Consider the following 15,546-nt stretch of genomic DNA (forward strand, 5'->3'; position numbering starts at 1 on the left):
AGGCCGTTTGGTAAGGCTCTTCAGGAGTTGTTGGGTTAACTAGCTTATTAACCTCGCCCCCTCCCCACTGTACTATCAGGTTGAACTCTTTCCTGTAAAAATGATACATGACCTCTGTCCCGCTATGTTTGAGTCTGTTTGATAGACCGCTCAATGCCTGCAAAATTGTATCGAGGGGGGTTTGGGGGGGGGGGGGGGGGGCACCCCTGATCCCCGACTCCCGACTCTTTTTCATATTTAATGAGTGATTTGAGCGTGAAAGATGCTTGTGTGTAATCCACTTTATTTGCATGTTCCTGATGCATCGCGGGGCTAAGGGAATTGGATAATACTGCAGAATCAAGTTTCAAATGTGTAATTAGGTTTTCGCCATTACCATTAAACTATTGCGTGCAAATGACCTATATAATAATTCCTGGGAAATTAATTGTAACAAATTAGAATCGAGTGACTCAGTTGGTTACGGTTCATAACACCTATTGCACCATGCTATAGTTTTAAAATATGATGGCTAAATTATTAAGTCAGTTGAATATTATCACATAAACTGCCATAAACATAAATCAAGATAATTTACGATTTGAAAGGGAAGGGAAGCCAGGTTTCAGCTCAACCGTGGTTTGGACATTCTTGTAAAAAGTTAGAATCTGATTTGCGGCGGATACAGTGGAAATACAAACATGGTGCCCTCATATTACAAAAGGAGAGTGCTTCAGAAATAATTATACATTTCATATAAAGCAAATGAAAATTGTATTTTTAATAACCTCTGAGAAGAACTGGCTGAGATAAGATTATCAGGTGATCAGAAGTAGTTCTGGGAAATAGTTCCTGGTGTGAATAATGACAGCCCAGGGTCATTGCTATGTATGATCGCGGAAGGTGCATGGAGGGCCTATTTTAAGGATTTACACGGCTCTTCGATTTTACGAATTCTTCCACCAAATTTTTCAACTGATGCCAACCTATATGACTGGTTCTCTCACTAATCAATCTTATGCCTAAAATTGAGCAGAGCTGCAGGGCCAGGCAATGTCCGTGCTGTTATTAATAAATCTAATTCATGGCAGATTGATCTTTGGAGTTGTTTCAGTGGATTGTTAAATCTGGTCTATTCCTTGACGCTTGGAAGGGCTCTGTAGCCAAACCATTGTTGAAGAAGAGTGATAGAAGCCTGTCCTCTAACTATAGATTGATTAGTCTTTTGGATGTTTCAGAAAAGGTTTAAAAAATCTTATTATCCCACTTGGAAGAATGGGAGTTTGCAAATAAACCTCAGCCGATTGAACGGGGAGGATTTCAGGAAGGCCATTCTGCCACCGACCAATCACTGCTTCGGAATATCGTTAAAACATCTCTAAAAGTGAATCTGTGGTTGTGTTGTTGTTTTGTGGATTTCCGCACAGTCTATGAGACAATGGAAAGAGGGTGGCTCTGGGAGAAGCTACGAGGCTTGAAAAATCCCCAGTGAGGTTTCTTTTTTAACCCCTTGCATGCTCGTGACGGAACCATTCCGTCACAAGCCACGGTGGTGCTGTGCTAGTGATGGAATGGTTCCGTCACGGCCCGGCCGCCGTGCCTGCGCGGCGCTGATTTCGTGCCTGCGCTGAGGGTTCTATTAGGCGGGCGGGGCCGTGACGGAACCATTCCGTCACAAGCACACCACCACCGCGGCTCGTGACGGAGTGGTTCCGTCACAAGCATGGCGGCGCCGCGCGGACCCCCTCATCCCTTGCGCTGCGGCGAAATTACCGCCGCAGCCAAGGGGTTAAACAGTCATTGCATACGGCAAATTGGGCACAGTTGGAATTGGACATTTCGGGCAGTCATCTAGTAGAATCAGTATAATGGACAGCCTGCGCCAAGGTCGTGTACTAGCACTTTCTCCTTTCAGTCTGTGTGTCAGATTTGCTGGGAGTTTAAAAGCTACCCAGTTCTTCTCAATAAAGATGGGGTCCCTGTATATCCCTGGTCTCCTTTATGCTGGCAATGTAATATTATTGGATTATACAGCAATATGCTTCAAGCGGAAATGTCACAATCTAGCACTATATTGTATAGATTTTTTTGTTTAAAATAAATCTAGAAAAATCAAAGAAAATGATTTTTGGGAGAAAGGTAATCAAACTAAAATGGTTCTTAGATTAAAAGCAAATTATGGTGGTTAATTCATACCAACATCTAGGGTTGATGTTTTCAAATAATCTGAAATAGGTGACCACTTGAAAATAACAAGGGCAAGAGGCCTGTTACAAACAGGTTGCTTAGTAAAATGTGACCATCCATATGGGGATTTTTCGCTATAAAGCCTTTGCAAGTAAAATCCCAACTTTGGTCTGTTGTGGAGCAGAATTTTTGTTCTTAGAAACTGGGAATATTGGGGAGCAGTAGAGAGTATAGTGTTAAAATGTATGTTGGGCTTGCCTAATAGTACCATGGTTCAAGGTATACACGAGAATTCAATGTCACATCTAGGTGCATCATGGCAGGTTCACTTCTCTACGTCTCTTAAGCTTCCTTAACAAGTTGTCCTCGTGTGAAGAGGCATCAACCGTCTTAAAATTTTGTCGGAGGAAATTGGCCACAGGCCTTATTAAGAGTTAAATACATAAAAACTATTCTTAGTACTTTTGGTACAATAAACTCACTCTGAGAGAATCCTCTTTTATTGCCTCCCGAACATTGGATATGGAATATCTTTTGTACAAAATCCTCTATAATGCTCACAAATAACGCTCTTGGGCAGACAGGTTTTCTCCTGCCAGACAAATCTTCCAAATCTCCAAATTTGCTTAGATCTACTTAAATTGCAGCTTAGCTGTAATCCAATTTTTTCTAGGTCTGAATGGTACAATGGGGTAAGGGATAATAATATGTAAATAATATTTTTTCTAATGAAATGTTCTATATGGCATGTTTTTGTTGATTGTCTTTATTTTTTACTTTCTCTTAAACAAATTTTAGAAAGTAAAAAAAAAAAATATCAGATTTGGTCATTATCTGTGGCCATTGCTATTTTGGCAAATGTGTATTTTTTTATGTTTATGCAAAATCGGGAATGTGTATTTTTTTATGTTTATGCAAAATCGGGAAATGTCTCTCTCTTTCGGAGAGACATTTCATAACTCTCCGAAAGAATTAAAAAAACGTTTTCCCCCTTTAAAATGACTAGTAGGTCTGTCGACTTTATTCCTGCCTCTAGAACGAGCTTATAATGTGCCTACATTTTTCAGGGTCAGCATGTTTCAAGCCGTGCCCCTATTGGCTCTTCTTCAGGAGCATGGGAACCTAGTTCCTTTGGTCCCACTCCTATGAGTTCTTTATTAGGAACACGCTATTTGCATGCCATGCAATGTGCTGAACATTTATACATTTACCACCTATCTGGTTTTTTTCTACTGCTTTTCTGTGGAAATGTAAAGGAGAGTTTAGGTGTGTCAGCCTAAGGCTGAATGTAATCAGTTGAATAAACATTTGTGAAACACCATCGCATGAACAAGTATAATTGAAAACAGAAATTAGTGAACATTTTTAGTGTTGTTTGATTGAACAAATCCCACAAGCAGGTATCATACGGTGCAGAATATGCCCCCGCTTGGCGCATAGTTTGATAATACGAAAAAGTAAGGTTTAAGATAAAAACAAGAGATGTTTGAAATAAAACAAAACACAAAAGAAACAAAACAAAAATCCACATACATATTTGACGCTATAATTTACGTCATGGTCTCTATGGGTTAAGGGTGGCCTGTTGTTACACACTTAAAAAAACAAGCATTTGCATAGCCAATAGGTCTCACTTTGGGACCTTCTAAGTATTTAGTTATGCAGTACAATATCCTTGGTGCAACCACATCAACTGTTGCGTGGCTAAACCTACTGGCTATGCCAATGCTTGGTGAGGTTGTGTGTGTGTGGTTCTGTGTGTGTGGTTGTGTGTGGTGTTGTGTGTGGTTGTGTGTGTGGGTGTGGTTGTGTGCGATTTGCACTCTACTCAACTGCAGTACTTTCTACTGGCTAATCCAGTAAGTGCTACCTCGTTGGGTAAATGTGAAGTGCTTTTCCTACACTGCAGCTGCGTAAAGGGCCAGAAGATTTGTCTCCACTGACCATGTGTGCCTGTAACTTTGGCACCGCGCCAAAAGGCACCGAGGTCCCTTGAGTGAGCTGTCCATCATAGTTGGGAAAGGGCGGGAAGACGTTTGATACCACTAGTGTGTGGTGCGGGGCCAAACGAGCGGGGCTTCTATGCGTGTGTATAAAGAGTCAGAGAGCGAGCAGGGCAGCAGGTGAGGAGAAAGCAGCCTCCTGGTCACAGGAACTACACGGGGTTCAAAGACCTCCCTCGAGTATTATAGCCAATTTTCGACGGAAGATATGGGGTTATAGCGCACTTGCCCAGCCTCGACCATGCTCACTAATGTTTTGGGCTGATTAAAACGTTACTGAATTTGAGCTTCAACTCGGGCACCTGCTTTATTTATATCTGTAAGTGCTTCCCGTTGAGGTTTAATTTTTGGCCCACAGGAAGCACTTACAGAGTTAAGGCAGGTGCCCGAGTTGAAGCTAACTTTGTAACCATTTTAGAATGTCGCCGGCAAGCTGCCAGAGTTGAAGTTGCAACTTGCAAGTAAGCAACTTCAACTCTGGCAGCTTGCCGGCGCCATTCTAAAATGGTTACAAAGTTAGCTTCAACTCGAGCACCTGCCTTAACTGTAAGTGCTTCCTGTGGGCCAAAAAAAAATCCGCCCGCAAGCGGATTTTTCCGCTATTTCGTGAGATTCGCCGATCGCGAAATTGCCGAAAATCCGCAATTTCGCGAGCGGAACGGATTTTTGGCCCACATGCGCTGAGCCAGGTGAGACCTAAAAATGGGGCGATAAACGGACTTTAGAAATTGGCAGGCATTCGTAAAATCCGGTAATGATTCTCAGAAAAGAGATATCAGTACTTGTGATATCAGTGCTAAAGGCCCGTATAGGGTAAAGGACAATTAGCATTCCTTCAACAAGCGGATCGGAAAAACTACTTACTACGCCAAGGCAGACTCTCGTCCAGTGTACCTACTCTGTTTTCCCCGGGGCCCGCATCTTCCCGGGGTATTTTGTTCTGAGACATAGCACGGTGACGGGACGTTCTCACCTATGTTCTCTCACAACAACTAGACCAGTAAATGGTTTTAAAATGGCAGCCCGACGTGGAGCGACCACTAGGTTCCATTGTGGAACACGAACAAAATTTCTCATTACTTGATCATTGTTTTGTAAACAAGCATTTGCAATGCAATAGGTCTCGCATTAGGAAAGTTTAAGCTATTGGTATTGTAAATGACAATTTTTTTATTTATGTGTTGGTTTTGAAAATAGCGAAATTAATAGCTTTGTCATTTACAATGCCAATAGTTATAACTTTCGCAAATGTGATACCTATAGCATTTGTAATGCAATATGTGATGTATTTACATGACTTAGATGTATTGATATTACAAATAACAATGGCTTTCAATGTTAAAAAAAATGAATACTTCAGTAAAAGTTATTGTAATTTATAATGGCAATAGCTTACACTTTTGTAAATAACTTTTGTGAAGATTATGTTCAGTGTATTTTATTCTGACGAAAATCCAAGAACAGAATTGAAATATTAACATATTTTTTGTGACATTTGTAATAAAGCTTGAAACATTGAGAGAACATATTTGAACCAGTTGTTGTTGAATGGTTGCACAGATGGATGCTGTGGTGGCGCTGAAGGCTGTTGTGGTGGCGACGAGTGATGCTGTGGCGTTCCGTGATGCTGTGGTAGCGCATAGTGATGTTTTGATGCCCCTGAGTGATGCTGTGGTGGTGCGATAGATAGGTAGAGTGACGGCGCTAGATTGATAGAGGGAAGGCGATAGATAGAGGGAGGGCGATAGAAAGATAGAGGGAGGGCGATAGAAAGATAGAGGGAGGGCGATAGAAAGATAGAGGGAGGGCGATAGAGGGATGGCGATAGAGGGATGGCGATAGAGGGAGGGCGATAGAGGGAGGGCGATAGAGGGAGGGCGATAGAGGGAGGGCGATAGATAGAGTGAGGGCGATAGATAGAGGGAGGGCGATAGATAGAGTGAGGGCGATAGATAGAGGGAGGGCGATAGATAGAGGGAGGGCGATAGAGGGAGGGCGATAGATAGATAGATAGATAGATAGATAGATAGATAGATAGAGTTAGGGCGATAGAGTGAGGGCGGTACATAGGCAGATAAATAGAGTGAGGGTGATAGATAGATAGAGTGATGGCGATAGAGTGAGTGCGATATTTGTTATGCTATGTTTTGATTTGTTATGATATGCCATGCCATGCTTTGTTTTGTTATGCCATGCTATGTTTTGTTATGCTATGTTTTGTTGTGTTTTGTTATGCTATGCTATGTTTTGTTTTGCTGTGCTTTGCTATGCTATGCTGTTTTGTTTTGCTGTGCTTTGCTATGCTATGCTGTTTTGTTTTGCTGTTTTATGTTTTGTTATGCTATGCTATGTTTTGTTGTGTTATGCTATGCTTTGCTGTATTTTGTTATGCTATGCTATGCTATGTTTTGTTATGCTATGTTTTGTTGTGTTTTGTTATGTTTTGTTGTGTTTTGTTATGCTATGCTATGTTTTATGTTATGCTATCTTTTGTTTTGTTATGCTGTGCTTTGTTATGCTATGCTGTTTTGTGTTGCTGTTTTGTTATGCTATGTTTCGTTGTGTTTTGCTATGCTATGCTATGTTTTGTTGTGTTATGCTATGTTTTGCCTTATTTTGTTATGCTATGCTATGTTTTGTTATGCTATCCTGTGCTATGTTTTGTTGTGATTTGTTATGATATGCCATGCTGTGCTTTGTTTTGTTATGCTAGGTTTTGTTTTGCGATGTTTTGTTGTGTTTTATTAGGCTATTCTATGTTGTGTTATGCTATGCTTTGTTTTGCTATTCTATGTTATGCTATGCTATGTTTTGTTGTGCTGTTTTGTTGTGTTTTGTTATGCTATGCTGTTTTGTTGCGATATGCTATGCTTTGCTTTGTTATGCTATGTTTTGGTATGCTATGCCGTGCTGTGCTTTGTTTTGTTATGCTATGCTATGTTTTGTTTTGTTATGCTATGTTTTGTTGTGTTTTGTTATGCTATGCTATGCTGTTTTGTTGTTATGCTTTGCTTTATTTTGCTATGCTATGCTATGTTTTATGTTATCCTATGTTTTGTTTTGACATGCAGTGCTTTGTTATGCTATGCTGTTTTGTTTTGCTATGTTTTGTTATGCTATGTTTCGTTGTGTTTTGTTATGCTATGTTTTGTTATGCTATGCTATGTCTTGTTGTGTTATGCTATGCTTTCCTTTATATTTTTATGCTATGTTTTGTTATGCAATCCTGTGCTATGGTTTGTTGTGTTTTGTTATGATATGCCATGCTATGCTTAGCCCCTTAAGTGCTGCCTCGGTGCATTGGCCGACGGCAGCACTACCTCCCCAGTGCTGCGCACGACCATTGAACGCCCATTCAGCACTAGTTCTAATGGACAGCGCAGCACTGGGGAGGAATGTGTAATAGCAGCTATGAGGTTAGTTTTGTTATGCTAGGTTTTGTTTTGTTATGCGATGTTTTGTTGTGTTTTGTTATGCTATGTTTTGTTATGTTATGCTTTGTTTTGCTATTCTATGTTACGCTAAGCTATGTTTTGTTGTGCTATATTTTGTTGTGCTATGTTTTGTTGTGTTTTGTTATGCTATGCTACGCTGTTTTGTTGAGATATGCTATGCTATGTTTTGTTATGATATTCCATGCTGTGCTTTGTTTTGTTATGCTAGGTTTTGTTTTGTTATGCTATGTTTTGTTGTGTTTTGTTATGCTATGCTATGTTTTGTTATACTTTGTTTTGGTAGGCTACGTTATGCTATGCTATGTTTTGTGTTTTTTATGCTATGCTGTTGTTTTGTTAAGCTATGCTTTGTTATGCTATGCTTTGTTATGCTATGCTTTGTTTGTTATGCTATGTTATGTTTTGTTATGCTATGTTTTGTTATGCCATACTGTTTTGTTATGCTATGTTTTGTTGTGTTTTCTTATGCTATGTTTTGTTGTGTTTTGTAATGCTATGTTTTTTTATGCTTTGCTTTGTTATGCAATGCTATGTTTTGTGATGCTATGCTTTGTTTTGCTATGCTTTGTTTTGTTATGCTATGCTTTGTTTTGTTATGTTTTGTTTTGTTATGCTATGTTTTGTTATGCTATGCTATGTTTTGTTATGCTATGCTTTATGTTTTGTTTTGTTATGCTATGTTTTGTTATGCTATACTATGTTTTGCTATGCTATGCTATGTTTTGTTTTGCTATGCTATGTTTTGCTATCCTGGTTTGTGGTTGTGTGTGTGTGGGGTTGTGTGGTGTGGGGTTGTGTGTGGGGGGTTGTGTGGGGGTGTGGGGGGGTGTGGGGTTCTGTGTGTCGGGGGGTTGTGTGTGTGTGTGTGTGTGTGTGTGTGGGGTTGTGTGTGTGGGGGGGTTGTGTGTTATAAGCTAAAGAGAGGTGTGTGGGGTTGGTGGGTAATATTCCTATGAGTGAATACATTGTTATGCTATGTTCATTTAGCACTCTCAGATGGAGCTGCGGTGCCTTCAGGCTGCTAGTACTTATTTTTCTAACTTTTTAATAAAGTGCCAAAGTAGTTATTGGATAACAAGTTTGAATAGTGAGTGCTGTGAGGTCCAACACAAACAGTAAAATAAATGGTGGTGGAAGTGAACATCACAGTAATGTCTCCAGTAGAAAGCTTTTCAGCGAGTCGAGAAGTCAAAATCATAGGAGGGGCGCTGAATGTCAGGGAGTGGGGGGAAGGGGGCTTTTGACGGTGCAGAAAAAAGAACAATTGGGTAGAAAAAGGAGGAAAGCTGATGAAGGGCAGTTATGGGAGGTTGGAGAACTTTTTGAAAAGAAATGAAATGTGAGTAAACAAAATGCTAATCAGACCCACAGCCCAGCTGTTCTCTCTCTAAATTGATACCATGTACTTTAGGTACATACCTAATTGGGTATTGGGTCACCTTTGTGAGCCCCTGTATAGTGTACCAGAGGTACCCAGGGCATAGGTGCATCCAAGGCCTACCAGGGGCTGCAGCATGTATTATGCCACCCCTGGCTGGCCATCCAAACTGATACCACAGGCTGATCACTCAGCTTGGGTAAGGTGGTGTAATCACGCCTTACTTAGATGTATTATACCTATATCTACACATATATATAGACACATATGCACCTATATGTCACTCCTATGGTAGGCCTCGACAATCCTGGAGGCAGAGTGCTTGGTTTTATGTGAGAGGGTGCCCTAGCATGAGCTGAGCCCCTCTGCAGCTTTCCGAACCATCTCCTTATATCTGTTCTATGATATAGCCATACCATATACTCTTAAGTGCATTATAATTCTTGTGGTTAATGCTAACTTTGGTTTGGCTTTATCAAAAGATGTTGTGTAAGGTGTCAAACACTTTGGAATACTACCCCCCACCAGTCCTGGCGGCGGGGGTAGCATTCCACCCTTTTAGAGGGAGAAGACATGTAGTTACTGCTTTACCCGATTAAAGTTAAACAGAGCATCAGCATCACTAAATGGATGCTGCTGCCACAGACACGAATCTGACCTCCTGCTGCTGGGGGAAAATCCAGCAAGGGATGCATGGACAATAGGTTTCCTGTTGAGGGAAGTGCCAGCACCTCCCCAGACAGCGTGTAGTGTATTGGGGCAGGGTGGGCTGAATGGAAAGATGTTTTTCCAGACAATGCCTGGGACATACAAGGTGCTCCATGCATAGCCAGGTTCAAACCAGTTGCTGGGGCACTCCAGCCCCACTCTTGCGCGAAATTTGACAAAGGGAAAGGGGAGTAACCACCCCCTTCCCAGGCCCACCCATAGGAGGGACCTTGCAGGTAATCCAGACCATTTTCTTAGTATAAAGATAGGTGCTGTGTCCCCAAGACTTTAGATTATCCTGAAACGAAACTCTAATACGAAACTCTTGGAACTTCGACGTTCTATTCTGACTAGAAGACTGAAGACATCTCCCTTGTGGTCAAGGAGTGACCACCCTGTGCAAACAGGCACCACCAGTAATTTGCCGGTCTGCTTTGTCGGCGCTCCCGCCGGAACCCCAAGAGTCAGCGACACAGGAACTGGACTCTCAGACTTCTCTGACTCCGACCCACATCCACAGCAAAGCTGAGTCCCGTGGCGGACACGAGAGACGTGGGACCGGACACCCTGGACATCCTGCATTTTGCTAACTGCATCGACTCCTGAGGTAACTCGCAGTTGTGCATTGGGGTACGAGAAGCCCCAGACCCGAGCGCCATTTGCACCGAAGCTCAGCCCTCCACACTCCACGAGTGCCGCGTGGGGCCCGCTCTTGCATATCAGCTCAACGCGTCTTCCCGGTTGCTAGCCCGCTGGCTAGTGAGCCCCCTGAAGACAAACATTTGAAACCAAACTGCTTTCCTGGTTGCTCCAGGCTTGCTCCAGCTTCCCTGCAAAGGAGAAGCTCAGGCCTTACTGGTCTGCTCCGAAGCCAATCTTCACTTCCTGCGTGGATTGCGTTTGCCAAGGCTTGTTGGGTCCAGTCTGGATACCGACACCGCAGTCAACTAGATCCTTCGTGTCACAGTTCGAATCCAGCTCCTGGTCGTCGTCGACGCCTCCTGGTCCTCGTGGCTGCAGAGACAATCTTCACCTGAGATCATCGCAACATCGCCTGGTTCTATCCTGGTTCCTTCCTGGTCACTGGCTAGTGACCCAGACTCTGTCCCCTCTGCTTTCAGGTTCTTCACATCTTCGATCCACCCTTGGATCCACCCGGACACTTTTCCTCTGGTTGCCTGCAGCACTTCTTTGCAGATCTCCATAGAAAACAATGACAAAACCCGACACCAAAAGGCACCTATGCACCCGGCTTCCCTGGGTGAGGTAACACGAGTACTCCGGTGCTCCCGTGGGTCTTGACTCTCGAAGTGTTCTAGTTTAAAAGGGTTTTGTCGTAGTCCATCAGGAAGTGCCCTTAAACAGTAACTTTGTAACTTCTTCGTTCTCCATTATAAGTCAATGGTAACTCGCGACTGTGGGTCTCCTACTTCCTAACCTTTGGTTGTTTAGTGTAGCTCCAGCGATGCCCTAGGCCTATTCACTATTTCTGCAGTGGTTCTTATACCATTTACTTAGTATATGGTTTGTGAGGCCTCTAGGGCATAACTGTATTTGTGCAACTTATCTTATGCTAATTGAGTAACTTTTGATGTATTTCGATCTCTGACCTGATAAAGAGTGCAGAGGGGTTGTGTTAGAAATAAATACATATATATTTGATATATACCTTGTGTGGTGTCCTTTTCATTTGGTATTCAAGGGATTATATTTGGTAAACCAGCTTGCTTCACATGCTCTCTGAAGTTTTAGCCTAAGACTGCTGGTCCATGCTACCACTAGGATAGCTTGTCTATAAGGTTGACTTTACAACCACCATCAATAAGGGTCGTTTAGCCTGTTGCAATGTGCCCACTAGAATAGTGGACATCATATAACAGGCTAACTTCTCACAAACTTTAAAAACCGTAACATGCCCCTTAGAAAATGCATTTACAGTAAAGAAATTTGTGAACGTGTTTGGGATACGTTTTAAGTGAGCTTTACGTTACCCTTCGGTGAAGTTACTGGCCTTCTAGAAGAGAGCCAGACTGCAGAAAAAAATAAAACAAACAAAAAGGCTACAAAGCGACAACGAAGGAACGATGCAAGTATAAAATAAAAATGTCAACACTTACCCAGTAAGTCCTCACATAAGCGACTGCATCTTGCGGTGGGAGGGGGAGGACTCTTCGCCCAGCTCATTGTTGACGCACACCAACAGAGTTGAATGCAATGGTAAAGACAGAAGATGGACACTGTGTTTTGTGTATTTGTCCGCCCTGTTAGAGCAGACACACATTCAACTCAGACTGACGGAAACATTGCCACTCAATGGACTAAGCTGCTAATTAAAGGTTTGTCTTTTAAGTTCAAGGTGGCAGAATAACAATAATATAATAAGGATGGCACAGGGACCCAGCGTTTGAAGGAATGCATGAGTGCTATCAAGACTGCTCGGGTATGTAATCCCCCAAAAATTACATACGCAGGAAGGAATATGAAACACGCTGCGATTCAGGAGATGGGTTGCGTGCCAGCGCGTTCACACAACTTTTGTTTTACAATAAAAAAGCATATTAAGGATCACATGGGAACCCAGCAGGCAAAGGAATGCAATGCAGTCATCGAGACTGCCCGTGTATGGTGCTGCCTGTGCAAATTAGAACGCACTGAAACTGCACTAAGGGGAGCTACAAGCACGAGTCAGATAGGAGGCACAGGAAATGAGAGAAAGAAAGAGGGAGTGAAGGAGCCCGAAAGAGAGCAAGCTCTCGGATTTGCGCGGTGGGGGGCGGGGGAGCAGTATTGTGTGGTGGGAGGCCAGGGGAGCTGCTTTCTTTGAAGTCTGATGGGGGGCGGGGGAGCGGATTCCTTTGAAGTCTGATGCCGAGGCTCAGACAAATAGTGCGCAATGTGGCTGGCGATGTGCACGCGCCTGGCTCACATGCACTGTACCCGATCCGCAGTTTGGGTACACTTTTGAAAGCCTTACTATAATCTCGCCAAAGAAGCATTGCTAAAGCAATTCTGTAGGCGAGACCTAAAAATGAATTAAGCCACGATTATGCAATAAGCATATATTGTTCTTCTCAAGAGAAACAAACTTGATTCTGTTAGGTTACTTTTTATGTTCTGAGTTATATAGTTGAGGTGGACGAACCTAGAGTATCTTCTTACTTCCCCCTTTTTAGGTCTCGACCTCTGCCAATGCGCTTGCACATTGCAGATGTCGAGACATATAGAGGCGGAACAGGAAAGCTGACCAAGAGGGCTTTAGCAGGCGGATTACGCTGAGTGCACGTGCCCGTGCACGTGCTTGCCATTTGCATTGGAACCCATACAGCAATGCCGAGAGCTTCACACTTCAAAGGAATGCTCTCCCCCCCCCCCTCTGCGGAATGCCTCACTCCCATTTTCTCCCCATCTCTCCGTGCTTACTGCAATGTGTCCCCCCCATAGCACTGTTTTTGACGCTTCCGACTTCAAAGGCGAATACTTCCCCGCCTCCCCCCCACACACACACACAGCAATGCAGAGGGCTTGTTTCAGAAAGTCGGTGTGCTTGATGCTGTAGTGTTATAGGTGACCATCGGTCTCCCTGATGGGGTTTTTCCAGCACTATGGCATCAAAACTATTTCTCTTGATGCAAGCACTTACCTCCATTGCATACATTGCTTTCGCATGAGCATGAATCTACAAAAAGCACTTTTAAATTCTTTTGCTTTACGAGGTGAGGAATAGGATGCTCGTGCAATTATGTGCATTATGCATGCTTGGTTGTCATGCAGGCTTGCAACCTTTGTTTGTTGAGATGTTCTAGATAGTGCATGGGTACATGGAAAGTATGCATAGATGTGATAATAAGAGGAGCTGTAATACTGTGAGTTTTGTGGTGTGAGACATGGTGGTTCTAGCCCATATCTCATTAGAAAGTTACCAGGCCCAAGTGGGCGCAGACAGGTGATGCCCTTCTCTACACCCACCCACTTGTCTCAGGCATCTAGACGAGTCACCCAGATGAAATTGATGAGTAAGTTGGACTGAATTTTCCTTGGCTGTGATTGGCTTCATCGTGGCAGCCAGGTTACGTGGCCTACAGTGATCTGAGCCGCAGGCTAATTGGTGGCAAGGCTTCCTCGCGTGCCATGTATCTCATCTTCCTCCTCTAACAATTTGTCATGCATCTCACATTCACTGTCTCGTGCACAAACTTTAACAGTCTCTCATTCATTGTATCTCGCATTGAGTTTCTCCACAGCCTTCCTCTCCTTGTCTCTCTCTCTTCATGCATCTCACATTCTGAACGTTCCTCTCGTCCTGCAATCTCACTAGTTTCTTTCTCTCTCTCAACCTTGCTCTTATAACGTATCACAATCCTAGTCTCTCTTGCCTTCTTCGGTCTCGTTATCCTTGTATTTCACACTCCGTGACTCTCCCTCCTTACACTCTCTTTCTGTTCAGTGGCCTTCATTCATGGCCTCATGTGCAAATCTCAGGTCGCGCTACAGGTGCAATTTTTGTGCAGCATCTGCAAATTATTTGTGTGCAGAGGTAGATGTAAAAAATTATCACAGCACAAAATGGCATTCAGTAGGATTCAATATTCATTTTAAAGAGGCAGAAGTGTGCTTTGTGAATCCTGCCGAATGCCTGTGAATGCAAGAATAGAAGCCTATAAAGGGCAGCAGACTTAAGTCCCTCCATTCATATTCACAAAATTGTTTTTTTTTAATTTTGTTTTTTTATTGCAGTCGCTGTCTATCAAAGGGACAAGGGCTGGAAAGAATAAGACAGTTCAAATGAGGCCAAGTGCTCTGTGGAGGCATTTTTCTTTCCAATGCCAGAGCTGCCTTCACCCTCACACACCCTCTCACCCACACACACCCTCTCACCCCCTCACATCCCCTCACCCTCACACCCCTCACCCCCCTCACCCTCACACCCCTCACCCCCCTCACCCCCCTCACCCCTCACCCCCCTCACCCCCCTCACCCTCACACCCCTCACCCTCACACACCCTTTCCCCCTCACACACCCTTTCCCTCTCATACACCCTTTCCCCCTCACACACCCTTTCCTCCTCACACACCCTTTCCTCCTCACACACCCTTTCCCCCTCACACACCCTTTCCCCCTCACACACCCTTTCCCCCTCACACACCCTTTCCCCCTCACACACCCTTTCCCTCTCACACACCCTTTCCCCCTCACACACCCTTTCACCCTCACACACCATCTCACCCTCACACACCATCTCACCCTCACATCCCCTCTCCCTCACATCCCCTCACATCCCCTTTTATCCCCTCCCCCTCCCATCCCCTCACCCTCCCATCCCTTCACCCTCCCTCACACCCCCTCACCCTCACACCACCTCACCCTCACACCACCTCACCACCTCACCCCCTCACTCACCATTACCCACCCTCTCACCCTCACCCACCCTCTCACCCTCACACACCCTCTCACCCTCACACACCCCTCACCCACCCCTCACCCACCCCTCACCCCCCCCTCACCTCCCTCCTCCTCACACCCCCTCATACCCTCACACACCCTCACAACCCTCTCACCCTCACTCACCCCTCACCCTCACACCCCCACACTCCCTCACACACCCTCACACCCTCACACACTCTCTCACCCTCACTCACCCCTCACACCCTCACGTCCCCTCACACCCCCTCACCCTCCTTCACCCTTACACCCCCTCACTCTCACACCCCTTGACCCTCACCCTCCTTCACCCTCACCCCCCTTCACCCTCACCTCCCTTCACCATCACACCCCCTCATCCTCACACCCCCTCATCCTCATCCTCACCCTCACACACTCTCACCCTCACTCTCACAC

At 44.2% G+C, this 15,546-nt stretch overlaps 1 protein-coding gene across 1 annotated transcript in view; it reads left to right on the plus strand.

Annotated features, from left to right (window-relative positions):
• Window positions 1-15,546, plus strand: part of MED27 (mediator complex subunit 27) — a 939,037-nt gene that overhangs the window by 283,996 nt on the left and 639,495 nt on the right. The window lies entirely within an intron of this gene.

This window comes from Lissotriton vulgaris, chromosome 5 (genome assembly GCF_964263255.1).
Source record: "Lissotriton vulgaris chromosome 5, aLisVul1.2, whole genome shotgun sequence".
NCBI classification, from domain to species: domain Eukaryota; kingdom Metazoa; phylum Chordata; class Amphibia; order Caudata; family Salamandridae; genus Lissotriton; species Lissotriton vulgaris.